The following is a 23,415-nucleotide window of genomic DNA, read 5'->3' as shown; positions in this document are numbered from 1 at the left end:
CCTGGCAGCAGAGAAGGCCAACTGCACACTGCGTAAGCAAAACTGCCAGGAAAGGTCAAGGAGGTGTTTCATTTCTTCTGCTTGGCTGTGGTAAGACCAATTCTGAAGTGCTGTGTGCACTCATGGGCTCCCCAGTACATGAGACATATGGGCATACTGGATTAAGTCCAGCAGAAGCCATCAGGGCTTGAAGCCAGTCAGGGGCTTGAAGCCCGTGATGCATAAAAGGAGGCTGGGCTAATTGAGTTTGGTCAGCCTTAAGAGGAGAAGCCAAAGAGAACATCCATGACATCATCATTTTGGTATTTTGCTCTTGCATAATATCTGGTTCAAAGTAAGTAAAAGATTTATACACAGAGCTTTGTAAACAGAGAACTATGATAGCCTTTGGACAATTTGTCACTGAAAAGCAAAAACGATAACCCATATTTGAAAAACGATAGAACCAAATCAAGCCTAGAGAAATAAAACACTCAAATCCCATTAAAATTCAATGCACTCTCATTTCACTCCCACAAACAAGATTTCTTGCTCTTAAATTTAGAGGTAATTAACATTTGTTTGCTTGTTTGTTTGTTTTCAATTTAAAATAATGATGTAGAAGTTAATTCTTCGCTGTCTAATGTTTGAGCCTTCCACACACGCACGCAAATCTCTTTTGGACCAAAATTGTCTGGTAATGATTCTGATCAGAGAATTACATTATGGTTTCACTAAATCCAGGAAAAACTTTTGGTTCTTTTGCTTAGACCAATTTCTTTAAAGGTGTATGTTGCTGTACCTTTTTTAGGGCTATTTCTCATTGGAAAACGAAAGAAGATACTGCATTGTTCTGTTCAGCATAGTTACTGTTCAACAAAGTTCCTCTTAAGCATAGTTTGATGCTTTCATTAACTTGAAACTGCTTGAAAACCCCCACATAATTGCAGAGGACTCAACCCCTCTTTAGTATGGGTTAGCATACTACTCTGTCAATAGGCAATAATAATAATAACCTGAAAAACTAGCAAAGCAGTTTCAATATCATGATAAATGTTTCAGATAAATTGCTAGCTTATGCATTGACCTTGGTGAGCGCTTTCATGGGAATGCAGGATGATTATATACAACTTGTCAAACAAAACAATAGTTTATGATCTTAAAGAATTAAATTGCCTCAGCATAATTGTAAAAAACGGGCAAAAAAAGACAATAAATGCAAGTAGCTGTTCAGGTCATGTCTTTATTAATAGCATGTCATTAAGCAAACTAAAAAGCGTTAACTGTGCCATATTTAGAGATTAAGTGGGAGCAGAACCTCATTAGCTCTAACAGGAAATCTCAGTCAGATGATAGCAGGGCTGGGAGCACTTCACTAAGTACATCTGTATAGTCCATCCTTATTAAAGGGTCATGTAGAGAAACAAGGCACCTTAAGTACTACAATATATTGGGTTGGCTCAGAGCCTTGCAGAGGGACGAGAGAGCTCCTCCTATCCTCCAAGAACCCATTTGCCTGTCTGACTTGAAAATGCCTAATGTTTGAAAGGTTAGAAGAAATGATTTGCCCAGGATGAACCCAGACCGCTTAGGAGAATAACCTCTGCATGAAACAACCTTAGTGGCCTCTCTGCATGTGGTAATAGACAAATATCCTCATCTTCATGGCCCACCTCTCATTTTTGATTTTATCCTCTTCCACCTTCTCACTACATTTTGTTTCTTACCTCGGCTTTTATTTTGTTTATTTTTATATTTGTTATTTATATGTTTGTTATTTGTTATATATTTGTTTATCCCAGTGTTGTGTGCGGACAGCCTTTGCATTCCTCTTAGGACACGTTGCTTTCTTTAGCAATGAGCCATACGGGCAGTTTCAGCAGGCAGGAGCCAGCCGGGTCCTTGCCCAGGACGAAGGGGAGTGAAAGGCTGTAAGAGAAGTGCCACACGTATAATGGTGATGAATAGCTAAAGAAAAGGAGTAGGAGTAAGATGAAGCAAGCCAACTATTTTCTACTGCGGCAGTCTGGACTGAGGTTTCCAAGGGGCAGAGTGCCAATTTAGCTGATCACTCTCAGGGCTGTGATGTAATTATATCACCCATTATAAAAAGGGTTAACTCCTGCCAGAAACAACAGAGAGAAAATTTTTATTCTGTTTCTTCTTGCCTGGGCCAATTTGAATTGATATTTATTAAAAACATTTAAAGCATTAAAACAACGACAGTGATTAGTGAAATTTAATCCCATCAAAAAATCCAAGTGAAATTAGTTATAATATTGGAAGAAGAGTTGGGTTGCAGAAAAGATGAGTGATATCTGGACACTACTCACTCCATATACAGAAAGTATTAAATTCAGTGCTGAAATGTGGTTTTCCCAGCAGTAGCAGAAAGATTGCTGAAGCAAATTAGGAGCTATTGAAGACACTGTTAATTCACTGTCATTTTCTTCTTGCACCATTTCTGTGAAATTATTCTTTTGTAGCGTTGAAGCCCAGTAAATATGGTGTTGCTATTGCTTGCAAAAGGCCATAGTCTTTGTGTTAAGATAACAGCATAGGCCTAAGGACCCATCAGGCTTTGTCTGGACTTAGTTTGGCCTGTGTGTGCTCTGATTTAGCTTGTTTAGCTGTAACAACTGTTGTCTGACAAAACAGGTGCCACTACATTATTATTATTTTTTTTTAGCTTTATACAGTTGACTGGTGTGTGTATATTTGTATATAAATGTATATAAATGTACGTATATACATGCTTAAACATTGGTGTCTATATTTCTATAACTGGTAGGTAGAATAACAAGTAGTTTTTCTGTTCAGAACAAACTACCTCTGACCCTGGAACAAAAATGCAGCATAGAAGAGTATAGGCAAGAGGTAACAGCAGGGGTTTTGAATCTTCAGGCACAGGATGATATCAAAGGCCTAAGAACTATAAATATATTTCTATAACTGGTAGGTAGAATAGCAAGTAGTTTTTCTGTTCAGAACAAACTACCTCTGACCCTGGAACAAAAATGCAGCATAGAAGAGTATAGGCAAGAGGTAACAGCAGGGGTTTTGAATCTTCAGGCACAGGATGATATCAAAGGCCTGAGAACTATAAATAACTAACTCACCAGTGGATGATTATTGTTGAAGGAAACAAGCCTGGGACCTGGGTAAAACTGGTTTTAGGGGTAGGTAATAAAAAGAAGAAAGAACAAGCGTCTAACATGCATGAAAATGCCATCCATAGTACATTTGACTAGAAGATGTGCTAGCAAACCAGTGACGAACGAGCACGTGAGCAAGCATGTAAAAATGATCTCAAGTAGTTCCAGAGGTGAGATTAAACACCGTAGAGAAGCACAGATTTCAGAACATTTGCATAGATATTTTAGCCCAATATATTTTGAGATACAAGTGCTAGTATCATTGCAATTGGACTGTTAAGACTTCAGTTACAGTGACAGTTACTTTTTGGCTTTGCATATCAGGTGTATTCCTTTTGCTCATATGTAGGTTTTAAGTGCAAGAAACAAGAAGATTTTAAGAACAACATGTTACAAACTGGTGGGAATTTGCATAACCTACACTCTAATTTAGATGAAATAAATTGCTAGTACTTTGTTGCACAGCAGTGTGCACAACCTGGTGCAATACTGACTCCAAGCTGTGCCTCTCACAGTTAGTAAAATTCCCAAGGATTACTCAGATTCTTTCCTCAGCAGAAGTAGCTGAAATGGTTTTTGAACAAGGAGACACCTCTGACCGGGAAAGACTAAATCTGTTTCTAGACATTTGTCACTTGACCATGTAGAGGTCAAGCTACCCCACTTCTACATGAGGCTATGAAAGCTAGCAGGTTCCCAGCCATTTTTCTCTAGAAGAAAATGCCGTATGAGCCATAATTATCTATCTATAGTCCAGAAATATTGCATCCTATCTTACAGTTGCAGTTCTTATACGTGTCAGTAGCTGATCAGTTTGAGAAGTGTGAATTAGGTAAACCCCCCCCATATCCTCTAAAACATAAATATATAATTTAAATGTTTTAAATAACTAGTGTAACTTCACTGCAACTATATACTGTCCATAAAGGCAATGAAAATGTAAATATTGTAAGCTGAAATGCTGAACTACTTAATTATCTCCTAGTGACATATTTTAGTTCAGCTATGTCTGACTATGCATTGTCCTACTTGTAAATAAAGTCATTAGATTGTCCATGGAGCCTTCCAAACATGTGTCTATAATCAGCAGTGTTATAATCCTAACACTTTCTCTATTGGTAATTTGATCTATACAAACACGAATACAATAGTAGAGGGATTTTAAAAGTCAAATAAATGTCACTGGAGTGCACTAGTAAATGTGTCCAAGGAATGCGCTACCTTAATTGAAAATTCAAATTACTGAGCATTGCTGCTTTTCAATAAAACATTCAGTGCTGTTGAATGAAAAATCAATAGCTGCTTTATAGTGCATTTTTCTTAAGCAGTAGGCAAGCACTCAATTCCCCTTCAAAAGATTTTTATTCTTCTTTCTAAAGTATTTACATCTCTTCTTCCTTCTCTCTCTCTCTCTCTCCACAACAGAACAGCCTTTAGTTTCTTTTGTAGACCAAAACATAGCTCACTGGTAAAAAACAGAACATGTGGTATTCAAATTTGGTAGTAATTGTTATCGTTTAAAGCCGTTACAGTTTGCTTTGCTACATATTAGGTGCCTGGATACTTCTTTCTTCCTGAGTGAATGCTTAATTTAGACTGTGTCTACTGAGATTTCACGAAATACTCTAGTTCACATTTGGATAGGACAGGGTTTAATTTTAAGGCAGGGCTCTGACACTCTTGTAGGATAATTTGAGATTTGTCATTATTCAGAGGAAGAAAAAAAAAGATTGAACAAATATGTAGAAGTTCAACTGAAAATGGTCAAAATATGCTGGAGATTTGTAGGTTGAAAGGAAACTGTAGATACCTATGAAATCAGAGTTCTTTGTGGAATGTAAAGTTCTCAGAGAAGTTCCTCCATGACGCTTGATAGAGATTGTACTTCTGTTGTTTTTGATATTTGACCTGTACATTTTACAGTCTTCCATCAGGGGAGGCTCTAACGTGAAAATACCAGTTCTCTGTGTCACTTTGCTCTTTCTGTTTTCACTTGCTTCTTTCAGGAGGCAGCACGGAAACTGCATTAGTGCTCTGCTGCACACAAAGTAGAAATGGCACCTGCTACCTTCTCTTCTTGAACCTGCTCCCTTCTTTTCCTGTATACTTGTGAGACAGTGACAGCGAGGGTTTATACTAACTACATCTGCAGCTTTGAGGCTTTGTGATAGGACATACGGCCCCTCTCAGTTGTTCCTGCCCCAGCTCCATTGCAGCAAGTGCTCTCGTTTCCAGTATGAAAACTATTGCAATAATCTGCATCATAGTGATGAGAAAAACATTTCTCATTTGCCATACAACTTGTGGCAAGAAAAGCTATCATGTTACAGACTGCTGTGCACGTGGGCTGTTGGGAGTATTGAGTGAAAATTAATATAATTTTTGAGGGTAAGTATGTAACAGGTCATTGAATTCTAGCATATATAAATAACAGATATTGCTTATGCTGGTCCTTGAATACATAGTGTCACTACATATGATATAGCCTGAAGTTTTGTGTATATTGTACATTCTCAAAGCTTTTGGGATTAATTCTAAGTATCCATTGTTTTCCAAAAGAGGAGAGAGCAATGACACTAAGTGTTACTTTGAGTATAAGCTCCTAGGGCAATGTGCCTTACTAAAAGACTAGGAATGAGCTTTAATTTAACTTTGCAGATCAAAATAGTTCCTTGGAACATGGATGAAAATTGTGTGTGCCAATATAGACTCACTCCTTTAAATGGAACTTGTCCTTTTTGTAGCATTTCACTGATGTGACTTAGCAACAAGGTTCATTAGCCCCTAAGCTAGAAATGAGAATGAGAAAAGAGTCAGATCAAAGTGCGCATTACAGCAGGAAAACCACTGCTGATGCATGTGCTGAAAGTACTTTTGCTTTTCCCTATTTGAGAGTGCCTTTTTTCTCAGCCGTGTGATTGCCCCCAATACTACACGCAGCTGCCTTTTTTTTTTTCCTGTTCTGCAGCTTATAAAATTAACAGATGCTTGTTGAAGCATGTGCAGACTTAGAAATACAAAAATACTGAAATGTTATCGAGATGTAGAGACTAGGTCTGTGATGCTGAAATTCTCTTAAGTATTGTAAATCATGAAGAAACTATGGCTGGTCACCCAGAGGCAAAATCTAATCTGAATTTGTGTTAACAGATGTAAATTCTGGAAGCTTTCTCAGTATCTTATACAGTTGGTTTTCAACAAGCTAAAAATATGAGCTTGATTTTTGTCTCAACAGTGAAAGTCAATGAGTATGGAAAGAACCAAGTCTCTGTTATTTTGTTTGCTGCATGGAGTTACTGTCCTTAAATGGCTTCTGACTTTTTCAGTCAACATATGATGCTTTTCTATTTGTGCTGAGCATATCCATGAGTGGTAAGTGGAGACCAAACCAAGTACAGTCTGCCTCTCCATCCTCATCTGCCTTTAAATAAGAGCCTGCTTTCGTACAGTCTGCCTCTCCATCCTCATCTGCCTTAAAAGAGCCTGCTTTCAGCATGCTGTATCTTGTCCCTGTGTGGTTTGGTGCATGGCTCTTCGGACACTTCTATGTCATGGTACCTTCTGGTTCAAGTCTCAGAATCAGAACAAGTTCCTGTTACTGGGCCTCCTGCAGACATGGTAAGTGTCCTTACCATCTGACTGTTGATCACCTTGGTTTAAGGGCTGTGTTTTAAGGAAAGGAGAGGCACAATCTTCAACATCCTGCAGTTCTAGTCCATTGCTAGCCCCATTTGGGGACTTGGCTTGCGTGCGCTCTGGCTTCTGAGGAGTCACTCTCCTTGGCATCCTTCCTACAGGAAGAGGAATGTGGGAGTGGGAGGGAGCAGGAGGGAAGGAAATCATGAGGGGCTTGGTCTTCTTGCAACGTGGAACTGGGATGTGACTGGAGCATCATCTGAGAGCTGGAAAGTATTCTAGCATCCCACAGTAAGGACAGAACAATGGTCTCCTTTTCTGTGTAGTTTGTTTCTTTTTCATTTCAGAAAATTTCAAAGCTCTTAATTCTGTCCTCAATCAGAATATGTGAAAAATAGTTACTCTGAAAAGCAGCATGTGAATTGAGGATTTTCTAGTTCACCCAGGCTCTCAATATTTAACAGTCATGATTTGGACACTGAAATATTATCCTTTTTTAATCATTGTTTTTACACAGGAAAATCTATTTTTCTTTAATAGAAAAAAAATGTAGCAAGTAATCTACCAGCAATTGTATAGGGCCAGGAGAGATAACTGAAAAAACATGACAAAAGGAAGAAATACACAATAAATAATTGGTAACAGGTAAGGTAACAGTGAAAGATGGGTAAAATCACAGTTTAATTTGAGTAGGCCTTGTTAACAAAAGGAGTCACAGAGGATGATGTCTGGAGCACTATGGAATTGATAGGTCATCTTTGGACTTGGCTTAACCTTGAAGAATTTAATTGAAATCAATGACTTCGTAAATAAGTTTAGTCAATATATTTTTAGTCTTTTTCAAATGAAATTCATAGATGTTTTGCTGTGAAATAGCAACAGACGCAAAAATAATAGTACTGCCAACCCTTCTTACTGAAGGATTTAATAAGTACTGAGAACTAAGCAGCAAAAGAATGTAAAAAAAAAAAATGGAAATTAACATTGTATTGATCTTCCTTTCAAGGCAAAGGAACATGTTAATGTTAACGCTTCCCACATTATTTTTTTCCAAAGTTTCTAAGACCCAGATTAATTTTTTTTCTCTACTGTGCTATAGGTTTTCATTGTTTGTGATGTCTGTATCAAACAGGCTAACTGAGAAATGTTAAAAAAATCAAATTGGTTAGAGCATGTTTCCCCAGAGTGACATAAATCCTAGCACTTGAATGTTATATTCTGTTACTTTACACTAAGCAGGAAAATGAATGGCTATTGCTAATACATAATCTTATTCTTAAACAACACTGAACGGCTTCTTCAAAATTAATTTCAGGCAAGACAAATGATACTGAGGAGCCAAGCCAATCCCCCCATGACCTCCCTTAGAGGCTGTTTCCAAACTGCCACTGCTACTCCTTGTAAAGCAACTCATGGGATCTGTCAGGGAGCAAGCCAAAGAACCGAGGCACAAAGCCAGATTCAGAGGCTGGAGGCATTCCAGATTTTGCTGTCTCTGTCAGATGTTTACTGATAATCTTCCACGTGTGGATATAAGGCTTCAAGAAAGAATTTCTGCCATAGCAAACGTACCCAAGTCCTATGTTTTAGAATATCGTGGTGTGTTAGGTGCCTTTCAAATCCTTTTTCTTTTAAAGTGCTCTCATAGCAGCCTGAAGCAGAGGGACAAAGTAGAAGCCCTATTGCCAAGTATTACTATGCACGGATTCTGAGATACACAGAAACTCAGCAACTCAGCTATGACTAAATTGGCGGTTTACATTGTATTCTGGAAGTGTTATGGAACAGATTCTTCTCTGTTTATCTCCTTATTTTCTATTCTGTAACACAGATATGGGTAGAAAGGGTAAGAAAAGGAGTTGTAATGGTTTTGTGACATTTCCCATTCCTATGAATACCACAGCATGAAGCAACAGAAAAAAGGGGGCAATACTCAACACCACGTAAACCTTTCACATTTCAGGGGAGGCGAGTAATCTGAAACACTAAAATATTTTCTCTTCCTGTTAAACCATTTTTTTTCCTATTAAAGCATATGAGGCATTATATCTGATATTAGAACCTATGGATGGCTGTATTCTGCCTGATTTAAAAATAAGCAAAACAAAATGTTCTAAAACGCATTAAGCATTAACATCAGAGAGTAACCCAAAAGATCACATGCAGCTTTGAATTAGACACATGCAATTCTGTTTAAGCTGGTTGGTTTACAGAGAGTTAAATGAGAACAGAGCTTGACCTTCTGACTATGGAGTGCTAAATGCTGTAGGACTCCAGACAATGCAGTACAAGACACATCGCTAACCTTCCCATCGTATGCCTTCCCACCGTGGCTGTTGCCAACTGGATCAAATGAACATTTGGAAAGGTGTGTTAAATAGTAGCCAGATCCCATTCTCTCTTAATTATGCAGCTTTCACCAGTATGCAGTACTAAATCATCCTTGCCCAGGGGTAGTATAATTACTGCTGAATAGCCTAATGCTGAATAACTTAATATACTAGAGGCAATAATTATTCCCAGAATGTGTCTGTTCCACTTTGCCTATTTACTTGTGTTCTTCAGAAAAATTATCCCATGACTTAAATACACTTTAGGGCAGTTCTGGTCCTTGCCTTGAATATATTGGTCACAAGCTCAGCCCTTTGAGAGTAAGCTAAAAGACTTCCTTAGAAAAATGAAATGGAATAAATATCTTCAGTAGCTCTATAGAACATATTTTTAATTCTGTCATGGTCGTGCTATTCATTTTAATTTAATCTCTACTGCCAACCCATTTCTTTTTAATTGCTCAAAATTCTTTCTTCCTGATATAGAAGAAAGCAAATTTACAAACCCAAATAACCGAAGGTCACTTTTATCTTTAATATTTTAATAACCCATTATAGTTTACATTTGCAATTGGAGAATTTTAATCAGATCCAATGCGAGATACTGCCCCGTTTCTTTCAGGCACATAGTCCCTGTCCTCCTCGCTCAGTTTGTGCCTGCTGTGCACGGGAACAGTTCACCTCCCTCCACTTACAGCTTTTATTAAATCTGTGTTGTGGTTTAATTTAACCAGGATGGTGATACTGGTTGTAGAGAGGTTGATGTTAAGTGTGGGAGCAATGTGTTGCCCTTTCTGTATTTCTAGACTTTTCGCTGATGTGGCTAAAGGGTTTTCAAAAAGCATTATGCCACAAATGCTCCTGTGGGACTATTTCTGCCAGATGAGGGGTGTTAGCATTAGAGAGTGGGAGTAACATTAACCCTCTGGAGGGTTTTTCAACTGATTATGTTTCAAAACTCTAACGTACTATTTAATGTAATTTTAATTATTTAAAATCTACATCACAGTGAAGTGATTTTGAAAATTGTACCTATTTTACATTGGAATTACTCTGGTTTGAGTTGTGAAGATGTAGTGTTCATCTACCAGCTTTTATTTGCCTGACAGTCTGGCCTCTGCTGCGTGCTATTTATCTTGAGATGTAAGCTTTGGGTCTCACAGTGATTGATAATTAAATTTTGCTTAATTTTGTTAACCACTGTCTAGCCTTAAGATGTGGAAAACACATAGCTGAAAGGAAACACTGGGAGTAGAGAGTTAAGTTTACATAGACTGAAGCTAAATATCTGAATATGGCTCCTGTGATCTTAGTGATGTGCATTTGCACAAGGTGCAAAGCCCTTTGTATATGATCCCAGACTACATTTCTGTGTTGCAGCAAACAGTTAAACTCCCAAGAAGAAGTGGGGAATAGATTCTATTACTTCAGCAGACACTCATTCTAAAACATATGCGCTTATAACCTTATCTGAATAAAGGCTGCCCTGCTTCTGAAATCTATAATGTTATTTCATTACCCTCACATTCAAACATGCATACAAATCTGACAAGCAGTAAATTCATTGGCTGAAAGCAACTTCCACTTTAGCAGCTGTATCTATTTTGGAGTATTGTCTTGGAGGCTACGTCAATGAGCCTCCGTATTCAAGTATTCAGTATTCAAGTGCTGAAGTTTTTGATTGGAAGCAGCTTAATATTAGTCTTCAGTTATCAAAAAGTCTAATTCATAATCTGTTTCCCCCAAGTCCCCAATAAAAAAAGCATTTTTTCAAAGTCTGACAAAAATTAATTTTTATTTGCTCAAGTAAGTTGTTGGTTTTTTTTTTTAAAAACAAAATTACCACCCCCAGAACAGGATATGAAACTACAGAACATAAGTGTCTGATGTTATGGCACGTGAAAATAAATTCATTCTCTGTACCTTGGAGACAAGACCTACCAGATGAAAATCAAATAAACTAATTAGTGTTGAGCAAAGAACATTTTATATATTATGGCTCTCTGGGCTAATTTCGCCCCTTTCCAACTACTCATTATATAAAACTCCTTAAATCAGTGGGACCGAGAGCAAGGTCAATGCAACTAGACTCTGTCAGGGTATAATGAATGGAGACAGAATTCTCCAAGGGTTCTTCTTAATGTATGTCAGGAGCACAACAGATCACAGCCTAGTGATTATGAAATGGACCTGTAGTTCTAGTTCCAACACACATACCCCTTCCTCCTCTCCCAAGTCCTGTTTCCGTATTTTCTTCTTGAACATTTCCAAACTGAATACAGAGGCTTAATAGGACGTTCTCCTCATCAAGCCACCTCTTCATAGGGAAAAAGGTAAAGGTGGACATACGGGAAAAAAAATGAGGACTATGCTCCTATTTGGTTAAAAACTGAAATCGATAAGCAGCCATATAATAAGACTTACATAATTCCTTATTTTTTGGAGGTACATTTTTTAAAGGTAGATCTCCAATTGCAGAATTCCTTCAAGTAGGCAGTCTGAATGTACAGAAGGAAGGGATCCGGTACCACTCCTGAAACTCTACTCTAAAGCAAATGTATATCTAAATTTACCCATTACAAAGTGCATGCCTTTAAAAGTAGTGGTTTGGCAACTGTGGTCTGTGAACAGTTCTGGCAGAGGTTCTCCGAATCCAAGTCTTTCTTAGATTATTTAGAAATACTGGTTTTCATTCTCATTTAGAAATGACTATAATGAAACCTCTGCTTAGCATAATTATTTCTCATATCTTGAAGTGATACAGTAAATACATTTTGCTAAAACTGTGAGGCCATATTGACTCGTTTTACACAAAATCACAGTTATTCTGTACGAAGCCTATAGAGAGAGAGATCAGGAAAAAAATGAAAAACACCACCAAAAATAACCCCAAACAAAACAAAACAGAGAAAAGATCTGAGAAAAAAAACAGAGGAAGTTCTTTTTTATTATATAAATGTAGGAACTTTTGTAGGCTTGTGAGTTCTTGCACTAACTGGCATGAAACTAACTGGAGCTAGTTTAGTTAGTAATTATGTTGAAAATTTAGCAGCTTTGATGAAGACATGGAAACACTGCAGATTGTTCAGAGGCCATCTTTAACTGTATAACCCACTGGAAGGAAACGTATATACGTTCTTATTGTGTTGGAGAAAGGGTTGTGAGTAGTACGTGTACTATGGCAGCAGGAGTCATTAGACTGCATAGATAGTAGAGCTGAGTTGCTGACTCATTGTAATCAATTATTTATATTTAGTCTCAGTGTGGCAGTTAGATGTTAACATACCCAAATCATCTGGAACCGTCATCCCAGATGCATAAGCAGAGAGATTATGAAATCCTGCAGGAAACCCAAGGCATAGGCAAGCTTTACTTTGAATAAAAGAGGAATTGAGGGGTTTGAAGAAACAATGAAAAAGCCCAAAGTAGACATGGTATAATTCATGAAGAAATACTATCTGGCAGAAATGCTAAGAGTCACTAGATAGCAGTGCAAGTGCGACATTTACAGAGTTTTGGTTTTCCTTAGGTCGTATTTGTCAAAAAGATTTCAGTTAAGAAATTTGTGGTCCTTGTAAGTATTCAAGACAAACAAACAAATGAACAAAAAAGGATGAAATAGCTCAAAAGAGAAACCTAAAGCTTAAAGAATATTACATATTTTCTCTTGAAATCCATGTAAAATTCTCAGTGGCTGAGGGTTCTGGATGCATAAATGCTCATTGAGTCTTAAAAACATCTTGTAAAACCAGGCAAGCAAACAAAAAGGAATAGATCAGTTTAATGCAGATTATCCATTAGATTTTAGAGATGTACTTGACCCATCCAAATCTCAAAACTTTGAAGAATCATTTTTATTCCTTCAGGTTTATTTCATATATTAAAAGCATGACTCATCCATACTGAGCACAAGAAGCACAGCTGTTTTATTATACAAAGCATAAATTGGTAATCTAGAAGAAACAAATATATTGGTTCTTCAAGGACATTTCTGATCTATGTCAGAAGGCAAATCCAGGGATGTTAAATTTTAAAAGTGTATTTGCTATTGATGCTTGTATAACAGTATTAATACAGCATTACTAGAATTATTGTTCTGCTGTTTGCATCCTTTTATTATTTTTTTTGCAAAGGGCAGGAGAACAAAATATTTATTTTAGCATAACCTTGTCAGTGCTTTGTTAGGCTGCCTTCAGTCACGAAGGCATGCATGCTAGTGTGCTATAGTCCATTTCTAATGATTTTTCATGTGGTTATCCTTAAGAGGCTATTTTTCTGCAAACTGCTAGAAGATTTTATATCCTGAAGCATCTCTACTTTCTCCATTCATAACTAAATTAGAACACTCAATTTTGAAATAATAGTTAGTGTGATTTATTATTTACCAAGGCAGCAATTAAGAAATGTATTTGAAAAGGAGCCAGTAGCAAATTACAATCGATTTGCACAATATAACAAATAAAATGTTTTACGGAGGCAGACTTGCTGTTTCAAGTGATATGTGATCCATAATAATATCTCCAAGATGTCTGCTTCTTTATTACTGTCAACAATTCATTAATCATCTTCCTACAAATAAACAACTGCACCCCCACACACACCCTGGTTCAGACATCTAAGAAAGTGCTGATTGGGGCTTTGCAGTTTCTACCCACTTTTCTCAAATTGCTATATTTTAAGTAAAATAAACACAGAGAACTCCAAGGAGTCTTTTCAGGTTCCCATGGAGTGAAAGCAGGTATAATTACTTACCTGGTGATGGAATCATAATAGTGATTATGATGATGGACTACAGTTACTTGATGCGTTGAATGGTGGCTGTCAACAGATAAAGAAACTGTAGTGACTAATGATGCACAAATAATTAAATTAATCCTAAAAGAATATGTGTAGTTAGAGATATGTGTAGAGAATATGTGTAGTTCTTACAGCTGTAAGTTCACTAGAAACAGACATCCATGTTCGTTATCCAAGAAAGGTAAAACATTGTAATTTTATGACCAAAATGTTAATTTGATTAAACTCTTTCTGCTGTGCTTCTAGCTATATGGTTTTCATCCCCAAATTTAATTATTTCATCATTAAACGCATTATCCATGTAATTCATTTCTGAAAATATCATTTTTGACCAAGCCAGATGCCTAAACGCCACTGTAAATGTGGGCCAAAATATTCTGATCCATTTTCCAAAACTAAGGAAGAGCGCTGCAAAAGTTACAGAATACAATCATAGAAATAAAGCTACTTGTTTATCCTTGACAAAAGTACAGGCTACACTTAGTATATACTAAGTTATCTAAAAAGCCTCAGGAAGTTTTTTGACCAGACAGCCCAATCTATTAGGGTGGTTCTTTGCTAGGCTGTCAGCAGGGAGCGAGTGATCCGTCTGTGTCCGCTCCCCTCCCTGCTCCCCCCGGCTGCAGCTCGGGCACCGTTCCCCGAGTTGGCTGCATTCCTGTTCATACATGTTCAGTAATCCTTACCAGACTGCCCTTACACCAACAGTGCAATCAGTGCAATCTGAGCACTGCACAGTCAGCCTGAAAATGCAGGGTTAGCACCCTTATTTCAGTCAAACTGATCTGGAAACTGCAAAATGCAGCATCAGTACCAATTAATTAAACCATCAGCAGAAGGCTTAACTACTTTATTTTCTATATTGTGCTATTTCTATTTGTGCTATTTATAGAATAACAACCAGCCAGTACAACTAGACTGTGAAAGAACAAAAAGATAGTACCTTCTCATTCAAGTTAAACAAGCCGCGTTATAACTGATGGAACAAATAAAAACTCTTATCAAAATCCATAAGAATGTTTGCTGAGACACGTGTGACAACCTTTCTATGTAACTATAAATAACCACAATAATTATAAATGAATATAATTGTTGCTCTTCGTTGTCTCTATTATAGCTGGTTCAGGAGAGACAACATGGGAAAAAACAGTATGAAAGAGCATCATAGTACCAGAGCAATGTATTCCAAATTTATCTTAGTCATTCAATTTCTATTTGCATAAGAAATCTTTCATAAGAAAAAGGGCGGCACAGAAATTTTTCATTTGAATGAAAGTCATTTCCTTTTGGAGAACTTTCTTGGGTTTTTCAAGTCTTTCATTTTGGAATTAAACTCTGCCTCTTGGACAAGGCAGACAGACAGCTAATTAGCCAAAAAATGGGCATTGAGAGCTCTTGGAAAAAATTTTTCACACTTTTGTAACTAACATGATTGCTGAGGATATGGTATTGATTTGATAGTTTTTCAGCTGAAAATGTTTGCTAATTGGAGAACCAATTCAGTATTTTTATTCCCAGCACAGAAGCAAGAAGCTTCTGAATTAAGCATCAAGAGCAAATACTTTCTGAAAGAAAAATAAATCCAATAAAAACCCAGGATGAGATGGTAGATGAAACAGCAACCTGGCAGTCTTGCTCTGGGCATTCACTGCCCTATAAAAGGACAGGTAGAAATAGTCGTAAAAAAGAATTAAAAAATTAATATCAATGAATGCTAGCAGGCAATTACGCCTGGCCAAGCTAATAACATTTTTTCAACTGTTGTTTTCATCAAAATGGTCCATGGGGTTATTACTACTATTATTGTAATGATAAACAATGAGATACAAAACCTTCTGATGTATTGCCCTTGCTTTCACAGAATTCTCTCTCGTGGCAAGTCATTGTGATAGAAAGAAACAGGTAAGAGGAGGACTAAAAATGTTAAATGTTTCTCTTTCTGGTTTCTTGAAAACATTAAAAATTCCAACAAAATATCTTAACAATAGGAGAATTAGTTTAGATTATTTTATTAAATGGTTGTCTTTTTTCATTTCCCTCTAGAGAACTCTATTTCTTTCATCAGGCAGTGTTAACCCTGTGTTAATGCTATATTCAGGAAAGATAAATCATAGCTCTTTCCTATTTCAGATGTCATTCAAATGGCAAAAAGGGTTTGGTGATCTATAGGAGCTGAACAGTTGCCAGCTGCTGGTAACTTTTGACAAATGACACCAATTGCTTCCTTACATCGGTATCCCCCTCTTTGAATTTTCCTAGGCTTGATGGTTGGGATTTTCTTTATTATTTTTTTTTCCTCTATTCCAAATCAGTTATTGATGTTTCTGAAAAAGTGCCAGCCAGTATCTCAGGTAATTTCAATAAATATGCGTCCAGTAGTACAAGAAGAAAAAAGAGCTATAGTAAATCCCTCAGCAGCAATATGCTGCCAGCCCATCCCTTCCTGCATCTTTCCCACCACCCCACCCTCAAAAAAAAATAAATCTATGGAGCTATGGGATGCTTGCTAGAAAGATAACATGAAATATAGAAGTATGAATAAATAAAAGAGCGCTTGTTTCCTCTATTGTGTATGCCTTGTGCCATTTTATATCCCTTTCATGTCCCTCGTTTCATCCCTACTGCCTCATTCCTTTTATTAATTGCTTTGCTTTTTCTCCCCTTCCCTTTTTTCCGGCCTTTCTTCTTCTGGAAAAGCATAACTTGTGTTCTACTCATTCATTTTTGCTCATTCATTTCTCTTTTCTTCATTGTTTCTTGACTGCATAAGTCTCCTTTCCTCTATCCCAGAGATAGTTTCTCATTTCTCTTATTTCACTCCCTGTGATCTGTGTGTCCCTCCTTCTGTATCTAATTCTTTCAATTTCTTTGTGACTCTGTCTTACTGACCCCCTTCCTCCGCATTCTGCCACTGTTCTTTCTTTTTATGGTCTGACTGACTTCTCTCCTAAGGCCTCCACAGAACTGGTCTTGATTTCATTCTCTTCTGGCAGTGCGCTGCTGGCACCTCCAGCTACGACCCCTCTTCTTCCTCAGTTCTGTAACATCATTTCAGCTTTTGGACTTCTACCCTTCCACCACCTCACTGGGCTGCACCTATAGCTGTTCTGGTTTATTCTACTCCAAGGGCACAAAGGAGACAGAACTACCCAAAAGCACGGTCCCTTTCACAGAAGGCTGCCGTGCTGATGTCCCGCTGCTGCTCGGTGTCCTCTCCCTGTCGGTCAGAGCGTGCAGGGGCTGGCTGGGAGGGAGGGAGGATTCAGAGCTGGTGCCTGCTGTGCTCTGATTATTCTGCACTTCCCAGAGCTGCGAGAAGCAGAGCTTAATTAGATCAGCAATGAAGCTTTTTACAGTTTGGAATCATTTGTTAGTCCCACTGATGGTTTTCTATAGTGAAGGGTTGATTTTATGTAGAAAGTAAGTTATCGAATTATGGTATGTCAGTCATAATAATTAGCAAGCCCTAGCTTATGCTCACTACAGCAGAATGATGTGGGTTGTTTTTCCCTTTAGGTATGTTCTAACTCGGATAACAAATACTTGAAATTTCACCTTGACACGTAAAGCCCTCTTCTAGCATGTGAAGATCTATATTGGATCCAAGGCCTTGGGCAGAAGGTTCGTATCGCTACAATCTCTATGCCTTTGACACCAACAGACTGCTAGGTGTGATGGCTGCATCCGCACCAGCCACTGAGCACTCCTGTTCATACTGTTAAATTGTTAATTGCTGGCGTGCTTTCTGCTCCTGATGCCTTAACTAGCACCCGCTCAGTGACGCTTGGGCACAGTTTGGGGATTAGCAGAGGCAGGAGCCCCCCCCTCCAGGCAGCAGGGATAGGACTGCCCTGCTCTGGGGACAGAAGGACTTAGCTGAATGGAAACGAGCTGTGCCCTTTAGTTGGCCCAAGGGCCTGAAAACAGTTCCTGGATTATTTCATTTACTGTTGTATGTAGCTACATCTCACCTCTTGGTTTCTTAACTTTTAGTTGTGATGTTTATTATTCATATTTATACCACAGCTGTACTGATTTATATCAAAGGTCATTCTAACCCTGGGCCATCCCTCCAGTAGTAACTTCCCTGGATGTGCACAGCAGATGCAAATGACACACTCCCCAAAAAAATCTAGATATATAATCCTCCATATCATGGTGGTCTTCTCCAACCAATTGCCTGATCTTCGTTTCCATTTATGCAGATTTTCTGTATGCACAACAGCCTTTGTCAAGATTTACTGTCAGCTGTTATATAGAGAAGCTTTTCGCTTGTTTGAGCTGAGCTTCTGACTTCTTGTGGTGCCTTAATTCTTGTGTGCAAGAAGCAATAGCCAGGTGACTGCTGTCTGTACTCTGTCATTTGTGAATGTGTTAAACAGTGCAGGTCTTAGCACAGACTCCTGGAATGTTCAGTATTTTTCTCTCACCATTGCAATATCTGACTATTTTTGCTTTTACCCTCTCTTTGTTATCTTCTCAACAGAAAATACGTGGATTTTTTTTTTTTTTTTTGAGTTTCACTGAGTACTGATACTTGTGAAAAGTGATGCGTTATTTTTAATCTGGCTAAAGTCAGTTCTGTAGCATCCCATGGACTTGAATTCAGGCAGGTCATTCACAATGGTCATTTTGTGCCTGCAGTTCCAGACTTGCAGAGAGATGGATTGAAATATACAAATAGCAACAGAATTTTCTAAGAGCTGAATCAATTCCTCACCCCTTCTCTATATCAGTATAGCATGTGGATCTATTATTGAATGTTATTTATGAACTTTGTTCAATTGGTAGAAGTAGCAGCACTAGACCTATGTGGAATGTATTTTTTTTAATATATATACCAAGTAGTTTTGCGTTTTTCCCTAGTAATGGCAAATGTGTAAATGTCTTTACAGTTTTTGTTTGGATGCTAGTTTGGTTTGATATCTCTCATCCATCTTACACCACTGAAACTCCATGAAATGCTGTTAATTTACATCAGCCCAGGTAAAAAAAAGACAATCATTGGCAAGGCAAAAGGTTTTTTAATTCCTTACATAAAACTGCATTTTTTGTGTAAGAATTCTCTCATGTCCACTGTTTCTTCCATGTGCCTTTGAAATGGGAAAGGCCTGCTAGAGTCAAAGAGTACTTTCCCATGCTCTTCTACATGCAGGTTATAAATGGATCCCATATTGTTAGGTACTGATATAAGAACCTTGCCTCCCCCCCCCCCCCGGCCAGGATATGTTAAACTTAGCTTATTATGGTTTGGGGTTTCATTTTTCTTGTACATTACCAATTTTGCAGATTCTTGTACCAATGCTACTTGTAAAAACATTTCCAGTTAACTCTGCAGTCTAACAAGGAATTTTTCTGTTTTTATCAGAAATACGTTTGTGTATAGTGTGCTTGTCATTGACCCATCTCCTTCACCTTTCCCTGCAGGAAGATAAATTACACAAACAATTTATTTTGTTTAGAAGTCAGAATTGGATGTGTTTGCTAAATCTTACGTTCTACACACCTCAGGAGTTAAAAGTTCAAGATGACAATGTAAATCTCAGCATCCTTTCTCAGCAATGATTTGAATTCTCCGTGTTCTTTAAGTACTGTTTATTCTCAGAGACAGATTTTCACGTGATCTTGTATTTGAAATAATGACTATGTTAGGGCTGAAGGCAGAAAACATTTGGGGACTGCTAACATAAAAGATAACAATGTGGAAAATTACCAGCAGGTCTTAACTCAGATTTTAGTTTCTATAAGACTTTTCCAGAGCTCTCTGTTTACATGGCTCTAACTTCAGCTGTCTCTATTTTCTACCAAAACCAAATTTATAACTTCTCCCCTCCGACCCACTCCCTTTTTTTTTAAGCTTTAGGCTAAATGCCTCCCACGTAGCATGGTAGCGATGATTAATTCCTAGCACATTTACAAGGTGCTTCCAAGACTGACTGGCATTCCAAATGGACAATTAAAGACAAAGGTGGTAGCTTTGTTTAATACTTTATACTGAAAACAATCTTCAAAGTATGTTACAAGCTTTAATGTCATTGTTACCCGTTTCCTTCCAGGAAATTAGGAACCCTGGCCACTTTGGTTGTGTGTTCATTACAAGGAGCCATATGGTCATTTAGAAATATTTTGTGTGAATTCAGTGCAAATAATGAAATTCTGAAACTATTCATGACAGGGGAGCAGGTCCTCTGTACAGGGCTACTGGAACCTGCATTTCGTGGCCACTATATAATGAATGCTTGCACATTATTATAATCTGATCAAGCGATACCAACAAACATGAAGAAAACCTGATAGGAATTATTTATTCATTCATTTATGTACCAATCTAAAGGAAGCCTATCTCTTATTTAGAATCAAATCATAGCTCTGGCAGAGACATGTATTATGATGAAAGAATCAAAGATGTGATAGCTAAGCTATTTCTTTTAGCAAAATTCCTACAAGGAAATTGTGAATTAACACATTTATATACTTAAATTTAAGTATATTTGCATATAAGTAAATATAAGAGTATTTATATACATCTATATATAAGCGGTATTCTTATATATAGTAATTTATATAGATACAATTTATATAATAAATACATAAACAGTTTATCTGAATATAGTTTCATTCTTTTGACCTAAAAAAATACAATTGTCTGGTTTTGCTGTAACAGACATCAGTGACTGGCACACTTGATTGTACTTTCTCTACTGAGATTTACAGAACACTAGAACCTCCTCCCATTCATTGGGATGGATTGAAGTATATCTACAGCTCCCATTTAAAAACTGGCCAAATGAATGTTGGAAGTTTAAATTTTGGAACTTCTAACTAGCTAAAAGACTGTGAAACAGAACATTCTGAAATTTCAACAAGAAAAAAATAATCAGATGTTATCTAAACTAGCTCTTACATTACGCGATAGTAGACATTATAGAGATTTCAGATTCCAGCGCTTTCTAAATTCTGGTACTGTCCACTTTATCATTGATTGTATTGACAACATCATCAGGAATGGAAATGGAATAAAGTATTTATTTTAAGTGAGTTAAATATATTATTGATTTTAACTATTTCATACATATAAGCTTGTAATTGTTTCCTCTGCAGCTTCCAAATCCATGATGAGACATTGGTTGAGTGAGATCCTTAAGTTTATGCTGCTTTTTATGTTAGCAAGCAATTCTTGACAGTGTTTAAAAAGAGCAGCTGTGTAAGTTAGCAATTGTATGTAAAGTCTTTAATGCCATGTCTAAGCTAATAATTATAAAGTATGTTTATAATTCACTGCATTCATATTTTCAAAAATCTCTCATTGTTTATAATCTGAGTTTGCACACACCTATTTAAGAAACAAGATGATGTGCTGGGAGAGTATGTTTAAATAGTATTCTAGATGCAATGAAAGCAGAAGGAAAGTAGAGAGAGAGAGAAATAAAGCTGCCACATCATTTAAATCTGTTTTGAAGTAAATTCCATCAGTATGTCAGATCAGGTCATAATTACAAATGAGCTACAGAATCAGTGGATGGAAAATGAGTTAAGGAAAAGACTGACATTAACGAGTTAGTCAGTTTTACCATAACTTAAATAAAGGTGGGATTTTTCTTAACTGAGACTTAATATTTTCTTATAAAATTCCATTGTATTTATTCTGATGTGCACATCATGTATATTTAAGCTCTGTTGTCTTTTAGTGGCAATTAAAGTGTTGGTTAGCATTCACAAGAAATGCTGACTAAGAAGTCCAACTGCCAAATGAAGTGGCCTCTTCACTGAATTAAAAATCTGTTTCCCTGTTCAAGAACTAGCATTACCTTCTGATCTTGAAGTTCAGTTAGTAATTTTCTTTTTCTTGAGTTTAGCTCAGCAGAATTTATTTTCTCTTGAACAAAATGACCTGCAGTTTCAACTGTACTCTCTAGGAAAGATTCAGCAGAACATTTTGTACTTTCTTTTCTGAAGCACCTCAGGCTTTTTAATTATGGAAGTCATAATTTTCTGATCCAAAGTCACAGGAAAAGTACAAGCAAGGACTAGGTCTGAGAAATTATTAACATCAGATTCATCCAAATACAATAAATCAATAAACTTTTAATATATGTTGTCTTTTAAGTCTCCCCCCCCTGTGGAATGTCACGGTAATCAAACTCTCTTCACTGTTTCTTTTATCTAAAAAAAAAAAATAAAAAATAAAAAAAATCCCAAAGAACTCCTACAGAAAATAGGAGTAACGTAGTCAATAAAATTTAATTTATTCATTTACACTTAAAAGTTGTTTATTATTACAGGAAAAATGTATTTCCAAGTTATTGTGCCACCTCATGAATGGATGCTGTAGGTCACACTTCTGCCATAAATACATGAGAGATGAGATAGATAGCTGGGTTCTTTTAATAAAATTTAAAGCTATTGAAAAGTACAAAACTGACATCAGCAGTGCATTTTTTTCTTCACTGCCTGTGCAGCTCCATTTCAGGTTCTCCTCTACCAACCTATTAGTGTCACAGAAACTACTTGGAGGAGCCAATACCTTGTTAAAACAGAAGCTCTCCCTTGGACCTGGGTGGGGAAAAGAAAGAAGTTGTAGGGAGGGACCCCTTTTTTTCCAGCACATAGGAGGGCAGCGGAGACTCTCATGATCTGAAGACCAATGAAAAATTAACCTTCCAGCTTCTCCTTAAGGAGGCAGGGAAAGACCAAAATTGTGGAGAAAAGATGCACAACAGAAAAGTGTGATTATTTTTTGAAATAGGATGAACCATGCAGAGCCTGGCCACCATCAGACCCCAGTTACCTCAAAGACCTAACAGTTCTGAAACATATTTTTTTTTCAAAATGCTCTCCAGAATTTTTATTTCATCTATATCCATCTCATAGGCCCTTACTGATCAAGTTGTTTGAATCTTCAATCTTGATTATCCTTTGTATATCAAAGGAATGGGAAGACATATGTACCCATATAAAATTAGAGGGCATCTCTCTCTTTTGTGCTGAATAGATGTCATCTAGCCAGCACCAGATGGAGAAGAACCATAAATCCAGTCCTGGCTCACTCAAAAAAAATGTTTCCAGCCACATTTTTTTTGAAATTTCAGGTCCTTCTCTTAGTCCTAAAAAAGCCCCTTGATCTTTGTCCAAGCTACTGGAGATTTGAGAGGGTCAGTATCCTCTTCAGCTTTAGCTGAAATAATTTGTTCTTAGGCAGCTTTTCCTTACCAGCACTGAAACCTGCTACTCTGGATTATTTTTCCAATTAGCAATTTGGCAACTTCTTTTATCTAAAGATGCCACAGATGCTGCAAACTCATTTAATCAAAATTGAAGATTCATTTTCTTTGTGCTTTGAACTGCTAATGTGTCATTTCAATCCTTTACTGGTTGTCCTTTGAGTATATCACGAGATGGTAAAAAACACCAGTATCAGTTTATGCTGTATATGAAAGAATATTTTTATTTCTTTCTTTAAAACTCGGACATGTAGCAGACAGTTAATATTGTTTTTTCAAATTCAAATCTTCATATTC

General features: G+C 37.1%; 1 long non-coding RNA gene across 1 annotated transcript in view; it reads right to left on the bottom strand.

Annotated features, from left to right (window-relative positions):
* LOC106895457 overlaps positions 1–23,415 on the bottom strand; it is a 107,572-nt gene that overhangs the window by 20,542 nt on the left and 63,615 nt on the right. The window contains exon 4 of the long non-coding RNA XR_001413432.1: positions 13,853–13,918. This is a non-coding gene — a long non-coding RNA (uncharacterized LOC106895457). The remainder of the gene's footprint in view (positions 1–13,852; positions 13,919–23,415) is intronic.

This window comes from Calidris pugnax, unplaced genomic scaffold, assembly GCF_001431845.1.
Source record: "Calidris pugnax isolate Ruff unplaced genomic scaffold, ASM143184v1 scaffold38, whole genome shotgun sequence".
NCBI lineage: Eukaryota > Metazoa > Chordata > Aves > Charadriiformes > Scolopacidae > Calidris > Calidris pugnax.
This window is presented reverse-complemented; position numbering and strand designations above follow the sequence as displayed.